The 16,934-nt window shown below is 41.2% G+C and overlaps 1 protein-coding gene and 1 long non-coding RNA gene across 3 annotated transcripts in view; both read left to right on the top strand.

Moving 5' to 3' along the window:
• Window positions 1–16,934, top strand: part of PRKN (parkin RBR E3 ubiquitin protein ligase) — a 1,310,777-nt gene that overhangs the window by 753,797 nt on the left and 540,046 nt on the right. The window lies entirely within an intron of this gene.
• LOC111095928 lies at window positions 5,191–10,542 on the top strand. 2 transcript variants are annotated; one of them, XR_005353776.1, is made up of 3 exons: window positions 5,191–5,373; window positions 5,700–5,826; window positions 10,409–10,542. It is a non-coding gene; the product is annotated as an uncharacterized LOC111095928 (long non-coding RNA). The 2 variants fall into 2 exon arrangements; XR_005353777.1 differs by lacking the exon at window positions 10,409–10,542 and adding an exon at window positions 6,234–6,376.

The following is a 16,934-nucleotide window of genomic DNA, read 5'->3' as shown; positions in this document are numbered from 1 at the left end:
AGGGCCCTATGCTCCATTTCCCCGAGGAATAAGGAATGCATTCTACCTTGCAAAGGTATGCAGTCTGTGGGGGGCACCAAAGAGTGCCAACGCTCTGGATGGGAGTCCTAAGAACAAGCTTGTCCTCCTGAATCCACCACCAATTGATTATCTGACACTTGTGACAAATAAGGTATCTTGACCTTAATTTCCTAAATTTGGTTAATTCCTGATGTGGATCAAATAAGTTAATTTATGTGAACATACTTTGAGAATTGTAGATCCCTACACAAATACTATACATCCACATGGGTTACAGTGATTATTATTAATAATCCTTTCTTCTTGGGATATCTTTGCACAAAAATAGTTCATTTGGAAATGAGACATAATCCAAACGGAAATATCTGGCCCTAAGAATTAGCTCAGAGGAAGTAACTGGAGTTAGGAGGGACCATGTTCCTGTAGGCAAATGTATTTTAGTTTTAATGGGAGAAACTATGTGGGCATTGATTGTATAAAAAGTAACTATGAAGGGCAGCCCCGGTGGCTTAGTGGTTTAGCACTGCCTTCAGCCCAGGCCGTGATCCTGGGGACCCGGGATCGAGTCCTGCATCGGGCTTCGTGCATAGAGCCTGCTTCTCCCTCTGCCTGTGTCTCTGCCTCTCTCTCTCTCTCTCTCTCTTCTCTAATAAATAAATAAAATCTTAAAAAAAAAGTAACTATGAAAGACATTGGGTCTTGGTGACACGAAAGTATTTGGAAATGTAAGACTTCTTTAAAAATTTTAGAAATTTTTAGTAGAGATTTTAAGTTCTTTTGAGTTGGCTCCACACCCAGGATGGAGCCTAAGGTGGGGCTTGAACTCAACCCTGAGATCAAGACCTGAGCTGAAACCCAGAGTCAGATGCTTAACCAGCTGAGGGCCCCAGGTACCCCAAGATTTTAACTTCTTAAATGTGGCTGTTTTCAGTTCTCCAGAAGCAGATATGGAAATAGAAGTCAGTGTATAAGATTTTTTTTTTTTTTTTTTTTTTTTAGCTTACCCATTAGAGACCAAGCCCTGTGCACAGGATGGGGAAGAAGCAAGATGGGCAGGGAAAGGTGAATGAGGGTCACAGGCTAACTCGGCTCTGGCCAGCAGTGTGGGGACTGTGGAGTAGATGGCCTGCAGAGTGTCCCACTCTGAGCCACACTGGACTTTCACATTCCCACCTGGCTTGATCTCCCAGCACGGCTGCCCAGGGACAGTGGTTGATGCAGATCCTGAAGGAGCTGATGGCACAGGTGCCTCATGACCACATGCCCACAGCTGCACAATAAGAACTTCTCTGAAAGGGGATTTGGGTGGTACCTCTCTATCTCCTTCTGGTCATAGACAAAGGGCATGAAAAGAACTGAGAATGTGGAGAAAAGTTATTTAGGACAGTATTAGAAAAGACAGTGTACAATACATTATTTCTGAATAAATATAATCATAAGAATTAACAAATATAATCACATTTAACCTACTCTGGTGGTTGCTATAATACAGTTACTAGGAAGCTTACTCCATTTAGTGGAATAATACATATTTTTGAAAGCAGAAATATTAAGTAAACACGCTGGCATTCTGACATAAAGATTATGTTACAGACCACAGTATTCATACCTACAAAAAAAAAAAAAAACACCAAGTTGTAATCAGTCATTTTTTAAAATAAATAGCTTGATGTTGATTTGATGTAGAAATTATTATACATTTTTGTTATATCTGATATAAATGATCACTTTAAAAATAAAATGACATAAAACATACTTAAAATATATCTTGAAGGAAGATTTAGGGAACACACTTCGAAATCGAGTGTTATATTTATATGTTTGTTGATCAGGAGGCATGAGATCAGATGCACAATTAGGATGTCCTTCACAATAACTATTGTTACTCTAAAATTTTACCCACGGTGCATATCATCAGCAATGTCACTGACGGATAGCTTAGTGTCAGTTCTTAAAATCCATGCAGCCATTCTGTATCTCTTTAATTGTGGCTTTTAACTACTCAGGGGCTTGAAGTCAACATTAACATCGTAAGCTTTAGGGAACTGGATGAGCTTCTGGCATACGGAATTGCATTTTGTGGTCAACGATGCTTCCTTAACTTGGATGCTGTTTTCCTACCTATTTTTAAAGGATATCGTATTTATTCAGTGATCATTTCAGAGATTAACCTTTTTAAAAGATGTTCACAATAAACCTGTACTGACTAGGTTAAAGTAGCTCTCTACAAAAGAGGAATGCGTAGGTTAATTGATCCAAGCAGAACTTGAACGGGAGCAGTTGAGCAGACTCTTCCGCTGACTTCACTCTTGGTCTCCTTTGCTTGTTTGTCATGTCTGCGTGGACTGGTACTGTCAGAGGTGGCAGGCAGGAGCAGAAAGCAAAGGAGATTGAGATCAGGCTGAGATTTGCAGGATTATCAGGGGTGTGATGATATCCAATAATAAAATGCATGTGAACCTGTCCTCATAAGCTATAAAATGTTATCACCAGGGAACATTTCTCCCAGATTTGCTGGTCCCTCTCAGCCCCTCTGCTACTCCAGAGTTTTTCATATAAGGAATGAGAAAAGGTGTCATCTCATTCAGATTCCACACTGGGAAACTTGTATGATGGTGACCGGATGACAGGTGCACCGTCCCAGCAAGGCTCTAACATCCCAATTGTCATGGAATCCAGTATGCAGGCCTGCTGGTGAGCTGTGCAGTGAGGGGCTGGCTGAGTCTCTCCTGGCCTGAAAGCCCTGACTAAACTATTAAATTACAATCGTTCATGGAAATTTCTGCTGGTATCCTTTCAAACTATTAAGGTAATAACTAGAGTGGCTCTATCACAGATAAGTCTTAAAAAAACAAAAACCCAGAAAACAGGTAACTCTTATTACAGAATTTGTGCAGAACAGTATTCTAGGAAAATGATAAAATGCATGGAATGTGGTGATCCCATCACATACATCGGATTTCACAAAGCTGTCAGTGTTCGGCTCTAATCTGGCTTTCTGGAATGATATTTTTGGCTTTTGCAACTCTAAGTCCATATGGAGAGATATTTTGATTCAGGAAATTTAGAAAATTAATTCCTGTCTTTATTAACCTTTTTTTTTTTTTTTTTGGTATCCCACACTAAATTCTAGGTAGGCAGAATTATGCTTTTATTTATCTTGAAAACTTGGCTTTGTTGCGCTAAGTTTCCTTGCCCATAGACGTATAGGAAGAGCAGTGTGGCTTGCTTCTTGTCCATTGTGACATCTATTTTATGCCATGCTTTCTCTGTAGGGAGACCAGCAGAAGGCATAGAATCTTCCTTCCTCCCCCAGTCTCTCACCATGTCTGATTTTCCTCCTTCTCTGGTTTCCATTGACATTTGTTTGTGAGCATAGATTGATTGGCCCTGGAATCACTGAGTGACACCAACCTAATCAGCCTCTGGTGAACAAAGACTAATGGAAAGCCTGGGCTCTGGAGAAAGAATGCTGTGTTCACAAGCCCATTTCACTTCTCATTGCCTTTTTCTCGGGGCAAATTCCCCACCCTCTCTGAACTTCTTTGAAAGGTTCTGAAAATTAAATGAGATGAAGCTGGAAGAGTTCCTGGCACAATAGCAAAACCAGTAAATCTTAGCTAAGATTTGGGCTCTGAGTTACTTGCTGAGAGAGTAGTACCTTGTAGGTTAGTCTTTACAGGGCTCGTCTCCATATTCTGCTCTCCAGCTTACACCAACCATGGTGTGATGAAGCATTACAGAAGAGCATTTAATCTTTACTGTGACCACTGTGCCTGCTTGGAAATCCCAGACATCATGTGTGATGAAACTTCTCATAAATGAGCCCCCCCCTTTTTTTTTCTTGTAGCTGAACGAGATTATTCTTCTCTGAGAAAAGAAATGTTTTAAGGCCAGTTCTGTACCTTTGTGGATATAAGCACGATAGCATTAAATTTAGTCAACACTCTGTGCAACCCCAGTTTTCCCTTATAATGCTAAGGATAATGAGGCAAGAAAATGTAGCTATAAGATCCTGACATAGCTGCAGGTTAGTCATTCTCAAATGGGTGCTTTTGTTCCCCGGAGGACATTTGATGATGTCTAGAGGTAATTTTGGTCATCACAACTTGAGGGAGGCACCCCTGGCATGTAGTGTGTCAGGATCAGGGATGATGCTAAATGTCTTACAATGTGCAGGAAAGGCCCCTCCAACAAAAAGTTTTCTGGCCCCAAATGTCAGTAGTGCTGAGGTTGGGAATGTGTGTTGTGGGAAGACAGAGGTGGAGCTGGCTGCCCTCTGATTTGGTAGGGCAGGCAACTCTCGTCCTGTTAGTGGGCAGCTCCATCTGAACTCTTCAACCTTGCAGTGTCCTAACTAAATTGTCCCATGGTCTGAAGATTTAAAACCAGAGCTCCAAATTGCAGCTTCTGCACCTGAATGCCTCAACCTTCATATTCAGCCATGGGGTTGGCTCTTTTCCATTGGATCTTGATAAATGAGGAGGACAGCTGGGCTTAGCTTGCATCTGAAAACATGCTGCGTGGGTCTCAGTGAGAGTAGCGATTGGAAAGTATGCACTGTGAAGAAGAGGCTGAGGCTGGTTGTATGGAGATAAAGTCATTCTCAAAGTCATTTTCCTGAAACACCAAACTGTAATTTAGTTCTGTATTTTAAATATATTCAAAAAAACCTCTTTCAGGCTTAATGTCATCAACCCTTTGAGTTGATGATATTAATTGGGTTTTTGTGGGGGTTTTTGGTTGCTTGCTCTTTTTTTTTTTTTTTTTTTTTATATGCCCCACTGTGAAAGTGAATTCCTAAGTTCATGAAGACTGGAAACAAATATGCAGCTCTCTAGTAAAACAGTTACAGAAGTCAAGTACTTTCATTCTGGAAGAAAAACCCTCCGTTATGCATCAGTATGATTTTAGAATCACTGTAGAATTTGTTCACACTGTAGGTAATTAGAAAGCAAGGAGAATGGAGGAGGTCAGACAAAGAGCATCTCACCATCCTTCAAGTTCACTCTTCTGTGGGTCTCCATGACACCGGTGATGTCGAGCCTCTGTGGCATTATTGCATCCTGGTGTGAAGGATGGTGATGCAGAGCCTCTGTGGCATTATTGCATCCTGGTGTGAACCTGGCCCTTGCCAGGCTTGTAACAGGTTTCTAGTCTTTAGTGGAACTAGCGAGACACTTCTCGGCACTGCAGCCCATACTTGTAGAATCCGTATGTCTCCATGGATTAGAGAAGCCACATGTGAGCTGCTTGCTCGTGGCCATCTGAGATTCCCAACGACTAAGTCTCATAGTCTGCTGGAACCGTAGCAGGCTGTGAAAAACCTTTTTCTGATCAAACTTCTCACAGGTAGTGTGTGCTAAGTGCATTTCCAGGCATCGCCTCCTTTCCCCATGGGGCAAGTACCATTACTGTTCCCAGGACTCACCTGTCACCTGAGGCTTGGAGGGAGGAGGTCCAGAAACATATGCGATGTCATCCAGCTGATAAGTGACACTAGGGTCTCAATCCCAGGCCTTGTACTAAAGCCTACATTCCTACGCACGCTCCGCAATGCCTTGTTATGGCTGATAGGTCTAAGGAAGACCTTATCCAGGGACCAATGATCTGGGTGCACGATGCCGGGTCACAACCTGTCCTGTTGACTTTGATACTTAGTCTTCTCATGTTCTCAGAATGCTTTTTACTGTCCTGTCTTGGCAACTCTCCGTGTCAGAACCACCGGGGCTGATGCTGAGCAGCGTGTAGCGATACATCTGGGATGTGATGGTGATGGTCTGGTGCGTCGCTGCTGCCCTGGCGGTGAGCATGCTTCCTGGGCAACTGGCTATTTGTATTGGTTCTTTTGTGAATTACTTGCTTTGACCTCCCCGGCCCCGGGGTTTTCAATCCGGTGATTTTCCCTTTAAAAAAACATATATTTTGGGGGGAAGGTTTCTTTATATCAAGAATGCTAATGCGTTTCTCTATATATGATAAATGTAGATATTTCCCCCATTTATTTTAGTTTGTCTGTTTTGAGTGTCTTTCTATGCCAAGTGTTAAATTTTAACGTATCCGACTACAGTGATTTTGATTTATTTAGCCCTCTTATAAGGGAACTTCTTTGCCAATGCTGGGTTATTAATCTGATTTACCTGTGTTGTAGTCTCATGGTTTTACCATTCCATTTTTTTTTAAAAAACATTTTATTCTTTTTCCTTCCTAAGTATCTGTGTTGAAGAACGCTGAAAGATCCAACTTCCATGATTTTTATCATTATTATATTAATTATTCCAACCCCATTTACCAATTGATTTGAAATGTTATAGAGTCATAACCTGAAATCACACAGATAACATTTGCATCTCGTTTGGACCTCTGTCAGGAAGAGCTTCCACTTCTGTTCATTCCTCACTCACTGCGGCAAGAGCATAGTTTAATTACTAGTAATTTTAAATAAAATTTAAAGTACAGTTGGAAAAGTCTCTTTGCATTGGCCATCTTTTTCGTAAAAGTTTTTTGGCTATTCTGATTCTTTGTTCTGAACAAATTAAATGAAATTTTTTTCATGTTTTAAAGCAGATAACAGATAGGAACAACTTGAACCTCCTCTGCCTCCCCTCCCCCCCCCAACACACATCCAGGTAGCTCAGGTAGTCATGCATAAATAGAACTCCATTTTCAACATGGCATCAGTTCTAATTTGCAACGATCAAAAAGGTCAAACATTCTTGTCAATTGGGGAGCATTGTTTTAATGTTTTGAAAAATCCTGGAATTTCAGATTTCTGTGTCTGAAAGCTGTTTGAGAGGTGCTATTCTCTTTCTCCCTGTGTACATAGGAATACAACTAAATTGACCTAAGAGAGGAGTCTTTCCCTACCCCCTACCACCTTATTTTTAAAGGTTTTGGATTATCTATTCCACATCACAAATTTGAAGCTCTGATTTGACTTTGAGTCCCCTCCAAACAAAATGACAGTGTCTCTACTTTGGAACCCCCACCCCCACCCCGTGGGCAACCTGCTGGGGACTTGTCTTTCAAAGACTAATTTCCTGAATCTCCAGCTAAAGAGAGAAGGTTAATAGTTTAGGGAGTTTGTTTACAGGCCATTAGAAACAATTAGCACATTACAGAGATTAAAAGTGCTTCTCAAGAATGTTGAATGGCCTAGAAAGGAAACAGGACTTTTAGAAACATCTATTTTTAGCAGCTAATTAAGACAGACTCAGAGATCTCCATCCTCTTTTACCATACTATTTCATATTTTAATTATCAAGAAATTTTTAATTTCCTCCAAGCCAAGTCCTGCCTATAATAACTTCAAGTAATAGTAATTTGAAAACCCTATTCATAGATTCTTAAGAACAAATTTTTAAATCACCCCTTAACCTTCTTCTTAGGCTGATTATTTTCAACTCCTATACCTTTCCTCTTTGGCCTTTTTTCCCCTTAATATTCTAATTTCTTAACAATTCCCCTTTTCCCCTTTCTTCCAAATAGGCAGGTCTCCTTGATGCCCCTGGGACACACCAGCCATTCACATTCCTGTTTTAGCATCGGAGCCCACAGCTCTTCCTTCAGAAACCCCTGCCCCTAGCCCCTACCTCAGTTCTTTTAGTATCTGAACACCCAGTACAACTGTCACATGTTCTATGATGTTTCTGTCACACCTTCTTTATTTTGTACTGAAATCACACTCCATTTTGGGTCAATGTGGAAATGCTCCCCAATCACTGATGCCCCCAGTCCACATGTCTCCACCACAGATGGAGTGACCTCATAGTCCAGGAACAATTTTTTTGTTCAGGATGCCCTGCTATATTTTGGGCTGTCACCATTTTTTTTTTTTATTTTAACTATTGTAAAGATAGAACCAATTTGATATTTCATATATGATTGGGGCCATTGGGGTTTTCTCTGTTGTGTATTGCAATGCCACATGGATACTGATCAACCACCTGCCCAGTTACGTTTAATTTAAAAAAAAAAAAAAAAGATAGTTATACCCCTCAGAAACCTAATCAGAGCCCCTTCTGCTGTCTTCCTCTTACCTAACTCACTGTCTACATTCCAGAGCTCTGGTCTTCCTCTAGTCCTCTGAGCAAACTGTGCTCCCTCTTGCCACAGGAACTTAGCACATGCTGCTTTCTTCACCTCTAGGCTTCTCCTAATTTCCGCTTCTGCCCCCCAACACACAACTTTGCCTAATGAGGGGGGCTTTAGAAAGATCTTGGCCATAAGGAACATCTGGCACCAACATCTTGTCACCTGCTGACTGCCAGGCAGGTGGGGCTGACCTGGCTAACCAGATATGAGCCCTCTATTTTCCTCTGTGTCATGAGCTGCCCTCCGAAAGCTATGACTCAGAAGGTAGAGATGGCGAGCTGTCTTGTCGGATTAGCAGTACGTTACCATGCAATGGAGTTGGTTAGTCATTCTTAGGAGAGGGGTACCATCTGCCCCATCACAGAGACTGGGCTGTGTCAGCCCAGATGGGAAGTGAAGTAAACTGGGGTTTGACCCCAGCAAAGTAAAAGGGGGCAGTATAAGAAGAGAATTTGGGGACCCACTTGTAAAGGGCCTTGTAAGTCCTGCCGAGGAGTTGTTTCTTTATCAGTCACTGGGGAGTCATTGGAGTTGTTAAGCCAGGAGAATGTAATAGCCCTTTTTTTGTTTTGTTATGAGATTTTATTTATTTGTTCATGAGAGACAGAGGGAGAGGCAGAAACACAGGCAGAGGGAGAAGCAGGCTCCCTGTGGGGAGCCGGATGTGGAACTCTATCCCAGGACCCCGGGATCATGACCTGAACCGAAGGCAGATGCTCAATCACTGAGCCACCCAGGTGCCTCCCATTTTATTTTTAAGAAGAGCATTCTGGTGGCTGTGGGTGGGGAGCAGGACTTCCCCATTGTGTTGTGAGGATTAGGCCTGACACAAACGCCTCAGCTGAAACCCAACCCCAAGCTGCCTGGAACCCAGAGTGCTCCATCAGATCCCCTCCTACTGTGCAGACAGTTCCTCTTTGGTCCTCCTTCCCTGCTGCCTCCTGGTAAAATACATCCTTCCAGTAGGAACTAGGGAACTGCACTTTGGTTGGAATTCTGGGGCAAGTTCACAAAGAGCTTTATGTGACTTTTTTTTTTTTTTTGAAAGATTTTATTTATTTGTTTGTTTGTTTATTTATTTATTTATTTATTTATTTGACAGAGAGAGTGAGAGAGCACAAACGGGGGAAAGCAGGGGGAGAGGGAGAAGCAGGCTCCCCACTGAGCAGGGAGCCCGATGTGGGGCTCGATCCCAGGACCCCAAGATCATGACCTGAGCCGAAGGCAGATGCTTGACTGAGCCACCCAGACACTCCTTTATGTGACTTTTTAATACTATAAACCTAAGAGCATATGCAGAGAACTACAGGCCCATCAGGTGAATAGGAACTAACTGCCAGAAAGGTCCAAGTTGAAATGGCAGCCATACACAGACATGTTTTTGTTGACATGCATTCATGTCCACCTCACCTCCACTCCTTTGTCTGGATCCTTAATCTCTGTGCTCCAGACACAGGCTTTATTCCCGCTTCCAAACTGATGCTCCAAACCTTTCTGCACCTCAGGGCCTTTGCATATCTCATTACACATCTCACATCCAGCTCCTCAGGCCTCTGCTTCACATCCCTTCCACAGAGAAGAGCTCCTGGTCCTGCCATCTCTGGCCTGCCACCCATTGTAGACGATGCAATGTGATATTCTCCTTTTACTTGTGACCTTATCAGACTGGAGTCTTCTGCCCTCACTAGTTTTAACTGTGTCTGTGGCCCAGCACATAACTAGAGCCACTGGCAGGAAGTAGGGATTTAATAAATATCTGCTGAATGAATGGCTAAAAGAATCCAGCATGAAGATCTAAAATACTTGGTGGGAGCTGTTATAGAAATTGCATCTTGAGATGCACAGTAAGAAAACAGAAAACAGATATTCTTAGCCCAAAATATGTTTTAAGAGACTGGCAAAGAAAAATGTGCCTTGGGTTTGCTTTCAAACTCCAATCCAAGGGGAAAGTGCGTATGGTACATTTAAGTATTATTTAGTATGTGAGGCTAAGTCAAGTATTTGTAAATCAAAGTACATTTTAAATGTACTAAGGCAGCTCATTTAAAAAGTAATTCTATATTAAATCATCTTTTGATGTGAAAAGTACCCTTTTAAAACTGAGTAACCATGCTATAACTCTGTTTCTTAAAAAAAAAAAAAGAAGAAAAGAAAAAAAGAACTTTCTTTTGTTCTTGTAAATCAATAACAGTGGCCTATTTAACCAGTGAATTCAAGATCTAGTTCCATGACAGGCATCTGAGTAGTAGAACATTTTATCAGTGTCACATGCTCATGGTATTTCCCATGACAGGTTCAAGGAGATGAGCATGGACGGAGTCCCCAGGACGTTGTTTGCCTCCAGAACTCATCCCCATGGGCCTCCAGGGCCAGGCAGGTGTGAAGGAAGGGTGCGTGGGATGGGGTGCTCATGCTGCTGCTCATGGAGATGAGGACACCTGCTTCAGTCCATCATGCACATAGCTGAATTGTAAGCCATTGTAAACAGCAGAGTCCCAGGGTGGAGAAAGAACGGCCATTCTTAGGGGAAGGCCTCAGGTGTATTGTGAGTTTGATTCATAAATTGGGACAGGCCCTAAAATAAATACAATGTTGAACTCCTAAACTTTCCTTTGTTTTTTGCATTTCTAAGTGAGAAAAGTAAAATTTCACACTTCTTTCCTTTAGTCCTACACCAAGAGTTCATTATTTAAAAAACTTTCCAAATCTTTCTACACATTTTCATCCATGCTGATATTTAAAAATCTATAAAAATATGTAAATGTATATACACACAATATATATATATTTCACATATAAGCATTAAGTATAAACCTTGATACACATATATACAAGCATGTGAGCACATGCATAAACACACGCTCAAATTTACACATATGTGTATGTGTGGATGTTCATAAGTGCACACATACATAGGATATTACTTTTAATTATATGACAGCGTGCATAGTATTGTCAACAATTCAGATTTTTTCCCATTTTTTGGCAACATGTTTTTACATTTAATAATATATTATGGTCAGCCTGTTAGACAAGGGCCTATAGACACACCTAATCCTTTATTATGGCTGCAGTGTGCCACTGTACTCTAATTTACTTAACTTTGCTCTGTTTGTAGACATTAAGGTTGCTTACTTGTTTTCCTTCTCAAATGTAACAACAGTGCACATATGTCTTTACAAGCTTTGACAGTGTTTCTGAAGCATTTCTAGGAGTTGATTTTCTTTTTTTAAAGATTTTATTTATGCATGAGAGACGCATAGAGAAAGGCAGAGACACACAGGCAGAGGGAGAAGCAGGCTCCCTTTGGGGAGCCCAATGTGGGACTCAATCCCAGGACCCCGGGATCACACCCTGAGCCAAAGGCAGACACTCAACCACTGAGCCATCCAGGTTCCCCTAGGTGTAGATTTCCTAAATCATAAAAAGAACTGAGTCCTAAGATTGCACTGACCAGACCAGTATGTGTTTTGCTGGTTCTCAGAAGTCACTATTTGAATGTTTCATCAGTATCACCATTACTGCTTTGAAATATGCATTTTCAAATTCTGTAGGGTCAAGCAGACTAAGGTTTGTCTCTTAAAATACATATATGTATTTCAATAATAACAGTATTTATTGTTATCTGCATTCCTCTTAAGGATTCTGAACCAAAATGTCATTTTGCCTAATAGCTGCTCTAGGTAACTAAATTAAAAACCCCTCCACAGCCTACTAAACAAGCTTAATTATCTCTAGCTATTGGAGTCCTTAAGGGCATGTTATGGATGCTCAGCCACTGCCCTTTATTGAAATACTGAGAATATTCTGAAGTCTCTGAGATGGACAAAACTTCTACTTAATTTTAAGGGGGAAACTGGCCATTTCAGCTTGTTTGGCTAACAACTATTTGTTGAGAACTAAGTAAATCCTAAGTACTGTACAAGATAAGAAGAATAATAAAAGCCAGGTCTTTTCCTAGGGAATTTGTCATCACCATAAGGAATTTAGAGGAAGAATAATATACAGAAATTTAAAAACTATTTCTAGGTACTTGGCCAAATGGTGGAACATACAAAAATGGCAAGAAAGGGCTCATTCACTCAGGGAGCTTAAAATCTGCACGTGACCAGTGTTGTGAGTGCAAGCGTATTTCCGGTACTACAAAAGGGGGAGTCTCTCATTTCTAGCTCAGAGGGGATGTGTGATTGCATCTGAACCTTGAAGTCCAGGCAGGACTTTGACAGGTGGAGGTGAAGAGAAGAACAGTGCACGTGATGGAAAGGATGGGCAGAGATGTGGAAATAGGAAATATTTATGGATTGGCATGTAATCTGACTCTATTGGAATTTGGTATATATGGCAGAGAAACTGAGGATAAAAGTTAATTCAAGTTGGGAAAAGCTTTGGATGCATCATAGGGAGCTTATCTGGTGTGTAATGGGAGCTGCTGAAGGTCTGGGGGCAGGGAGATATATTTTCTTAGCTGAGCTTGGGAAGAGCCGTTGGCATGGTGGCTTTGGAGAGAGGCAGGAGGATGGAGGGAAGAAAACCAGATGGAACAATGATTGTGCTAATTCAAAGAGAACAGTCTGATACACCGTTAATTAGAATCCAGGCAGCTTTTTTATAGGTTATACTTGGCTTAAACTGAAACAATAATTCTCGTAGAGAGCCATAAACGCTGTATCATAATTTACTAATGAGTGAGAAAGGAAGTTCAAGCTACTGAATAATGGGAATGGCGACACAGACGTATTACGAACCAAGAGAGATGCCATTACTTGCAGTTCTGACTTCCCCGAACCTGAGATCTGCACACCAAGTCAGCCCAACATGACAGTTGTACACAAGGTGGAATCTCAGTCACTGAACAATCTGAAGGGACCCTGGTGGAAGATCATTCAGTGCGCTTGAGGGAACAACTCCCTAGGAAGAAACTAAGGAAGGAAGGAAGCAGGAGCTAAAGCTTTTAAGTAGGGTCAGGAATTGGGGGGAAGAGCAGGAAACCACTGTCATTTGTTTCTTTCTTCTTCTTCTTCTTCTTTTTTTTTTTTTTTAGATTTATTTATTTTGGAGAGAGAGTGAGCGAGCAGGGGAACAGGCAGAGGGAGAGGGAGAAACAGACTCTGCCCTGAGCACGGAGCCTGATGCAGGACTCAATCCCATGACCCTGAGATCATGACCTGAGCTGAAATCAAAAGTCGAGTGCTTAACCCAAGGAGCCACCCAGGCACCCCCACCACCCCCACCACTGTCATTTCTGACCGGGAAGAGCTGATGAAACTCGAACACAGTCTTTCTGAGTTCTGCTGTTGGCTGGTGTTGTGGACAATGGTGGAGTGTGCATTCCTGCTTCACGGAGAGCCCAGCCTTCATCTCATTACAGCCCCACAGTGGCCAGAGCGAAGGCAGGGGGAGCCATGAGATGTCAGGGAGAGCCGTGGCGGATGCTGAGCCCTGGTGGCCCAAGGATTGGCAGGAATCCCTTGGTACCTTTTCAGGAACTTCAGGAACCAGCTGTTAAACATAATTAGTTTAAAAATTGTATCTTATACTTGCAACTCAGTCAATTATATATATATATAAAGATTTTATTTATTTATTCATGAGAGACACAGAGAGAGAGAGGCAGAGACACAAGCAGAGGGAGAAGCAGGCTCCCTGCAGGGAGCCCGATGCGGGACTTGATCCCAGGACCCCAGGATCACACCCTGGGCCGAAGGCAGCACTAAACTGCTGACCCAATTGGGTGTCCCAGTAAATTATATTTTTAAAAGGTAGCCAAGTACTCTCCCTCATCATTTAGTGACCCTCTTCTTACATTTTGCTGTTACCTATCTGTTTGGGGTTAGTGGCACCTGCAACATCCAGATAATGGAAATGCTGTAGAACAGACTACTGGGCATCTCTGGCCAGCTCTGGTTTTGTGGCTTCAGGCTGGCAGCTTGAAATAGGCCATGCAGAAATATGGATAGCATAGAGATCAGCAAGTTCTACAAATCAGGCTGCACCCCACCAACCTCCCCACCCCCCACCCCCGACCCTGATCCCCCACTGAGAGAATGTGTTATTAAACTCCTCAGTGGCTTTGGTCACTGAGAACTCAGAGTGGGGGTAAGTCAGTCTCTCCATTTCTGACCTTGATAGATTGCAGTGATTTCTCTGGTGCTGGACCTTGTCTTTGAACTTGGGCTCTCATACCTCTCTAACCAGGGACCCTCATACCTAACGGGACATCATCAGGTCTGATTCTAAGAGCAGGAAAAAATTTCAGGTAAATGAGAGTTGGTATTTCATTTTATTCCGTCATCCTGGACATCTAGGATCTTTGCTTACTCATGCCATGGGATCTACATGTTAGCCGACTATATTGAAGGGCTTTGATGGTGATGTATTTTTTTTTTCCCTTACCTTGCTAGGACAAACGAAATAATTTATTTCTGTATGTAAGTAACGAGATGCTCATTACTTCTGATTCTTATGTGGAAAAACATATCCTGATTGGGCCTTCAACAACTCCGGTTTCCTCTCCCTATTTCAGCTTCTCATTTAACATTAAAAAAAAAAAAATCATTTGTATTCCTGAGGCTTTAAAGTCAATCTTGATATTTTCCACTCTTATAGTTCTCAACTCTGAGTGGATCACACTGACAACACAGACAAATTTAATCATCTTCATATATAACTTGAGGATCAAAGATCAAATAGGAAACATGTTTCTCTTTCCTACAGAAAAAAAAATGTAAATAGCTAATTTCCTTTGAAGTTTGTAAATACAGCACGTATTCTGTGTTCTCTATGGCATTAACTGGGTCATGGGAATCCAGGAAAAATGAACCCTTCAAAGTCTCTGCCTGGCAGAGAAAGAAAGCTTACCCTCTAAGGTAAGCTTCTTAGCATTGATAAAACCAATCATGTGACTCTGTCCTTTGCTTTATAAGGAGTCATGAGGCAAGCATTTTGGACAGACTCCTTTCTCCTTTTCTCTAAAGGCCTCAGTGATATCCCTCTGGGCACTGTGCTTGACTCCAAGGAGAGACATTCAGTCTGCACCCCTGCAAAGTGGAGAGAACACACAGATGAGGCTGAAACTTAACTCTTGAGAGTCTGCAGTGACCCCAAGGAGTGGACAGGACAGAAAGGAGACAGCAACTGAGCAACAAGGAGAAACAGTAGCTCCTGAGTAGTTAGCATCCAGAACGTGCAGGTTTTGCAGGGAGGAAACATGGTCAAGGCCTGAGGTTGAAAGAGGCCACTGGTTATCCTGGTAAAATCTTCCCAGCCCTTTGTCAGGTTATCAGATCTCCTAAGCCTCCAGTTGCAGGGTTTTAGGGACAATATCTTGAAATTCTATCAAAACACAGATGATGGCTCTTATAGAACATGGTGGAGAAGGTGGGATAAAATGCAATAATGACTTTCATTCTCCTCACAGTCGGAAATCTGTACTTTCCGTTGTTACTTCCTGAGAAACTCTTTAAAAGCATTAAATGGTAGTTTTTGAGCTAACAATTATATTCTTCAAAATACATTATCCATGTATCACTTTCCATATCAAAAAGATACTTAGTCATTTGTGCATTTGCCAAAAATGAAGTAGATAAAAATAAATAAATGACAAGTAATAGCATTGTCCCCCTCTGCTAGCACCAATCTTGGGGGGTAAAGTGTATCAGTGACATTTGATAATGACATCAAATAGTTCTGTAGCCTCTTCTTTTTTATTTATTTATTTTTTTAAATAAATTTGACCAAATCGTTTTCTACCTACTGCCACGTTTGTAAAAGAGGCAAGATATTGGAGCAGAATTGTACTAAGTCTGTAATAGGCTGATGAACAGTGAATTTAATGGAAAATCTTCAAGTTCACTGTTGAGGTTAATAAGCCTAAAATATCTTAAAACTAAATTAAAATACTTTTTGCCTTAAGAAGACATTAAAAAAAAAAGTTTGATGGCATTTGAGCTGATTCTAGAAGTAAGTAGCAGCTCTGTGGCAAAAAGTGCCATTTATGACACAGATAAGAATAAAGATTTCTTCTCTTCCCTGAATGTGTCTTAAAAGAAAACAATCTTCACTCATCATCATCATCATTGCAAATGTCTAATTTAAATTTGTACCCTCAAAATGCCTCCTGGTGAATAATCCGGCTATTTTTTTTTGCTATCTGATAAAGAAATGCATGCTGTATTATTCAATTACAGGTATTCAATATAAGCTTTTCCTGTCCTTAATCTTAGATTGGGGTTTCCATCTTTATATTGGCAAATAAATGGTATCAACAGTCTTCTCTCACTTACTTTGTCTCCGTAAAGGTGTTCGTATTTCTTGATCAAGTCTCTTGAGTTTTTCCATTTTGAATAAATACAATGAGAGCAATTTGCAATTCTGGGGTCTTGCACTATATTTGAATTGGAAAATAAAAAGGAAGCATCTAAGAACAAAACATTGCAACAAATGAAGCAGTTTTAAATGCCTTTAGTTCAAATGAGTTTTTTGGCAAGAGCAGCCGTGAAATACTCGACCTTTCCCCAGAGATCCTTATTGTTGCTTCACTGAAGAAAATCTGTATTTGTAAGGACTGCAAATGTGCTCCAGTGAGTGTGGTAACTCAAGGGCCATATGTCAATTGTCTGTGATTTATAGGGATGTGTCTTTGTTTTGTTTTTTTGTTTTGTTTTGTCTACTTGTATATACTCTCTTATGTCTTCATGAAGATATTTTTTAAACAAAATATTTAACTAAAAATTTGAACCAAAATTAAAATGTTTGTGTATTAATAATGCAATTTTGGGGTGCTTGAGGGGCTCAGCTGGTTGAGTGTCTGATTCTTGATT

This window comes from Canis lupus, chromosome 1 (assembly GCF_011100685.1).
Source record: "Canis lupus familiaris isolate Mischka breed German Shepherd chromosome 1, alternate assembly UU_Cfam_GSD_1.0, whole genome shotgun sequence".
Lineage (NCBI taxonomy): Eukaryota > Metazoa > Chordata > Mammalia > Carnivora > Canidae > Canis > Canis lupus.
Note: the sequence above shows the minus strand (reverse complement) of the source record. Positions and strands in the feature narration are given on the sequence as shown.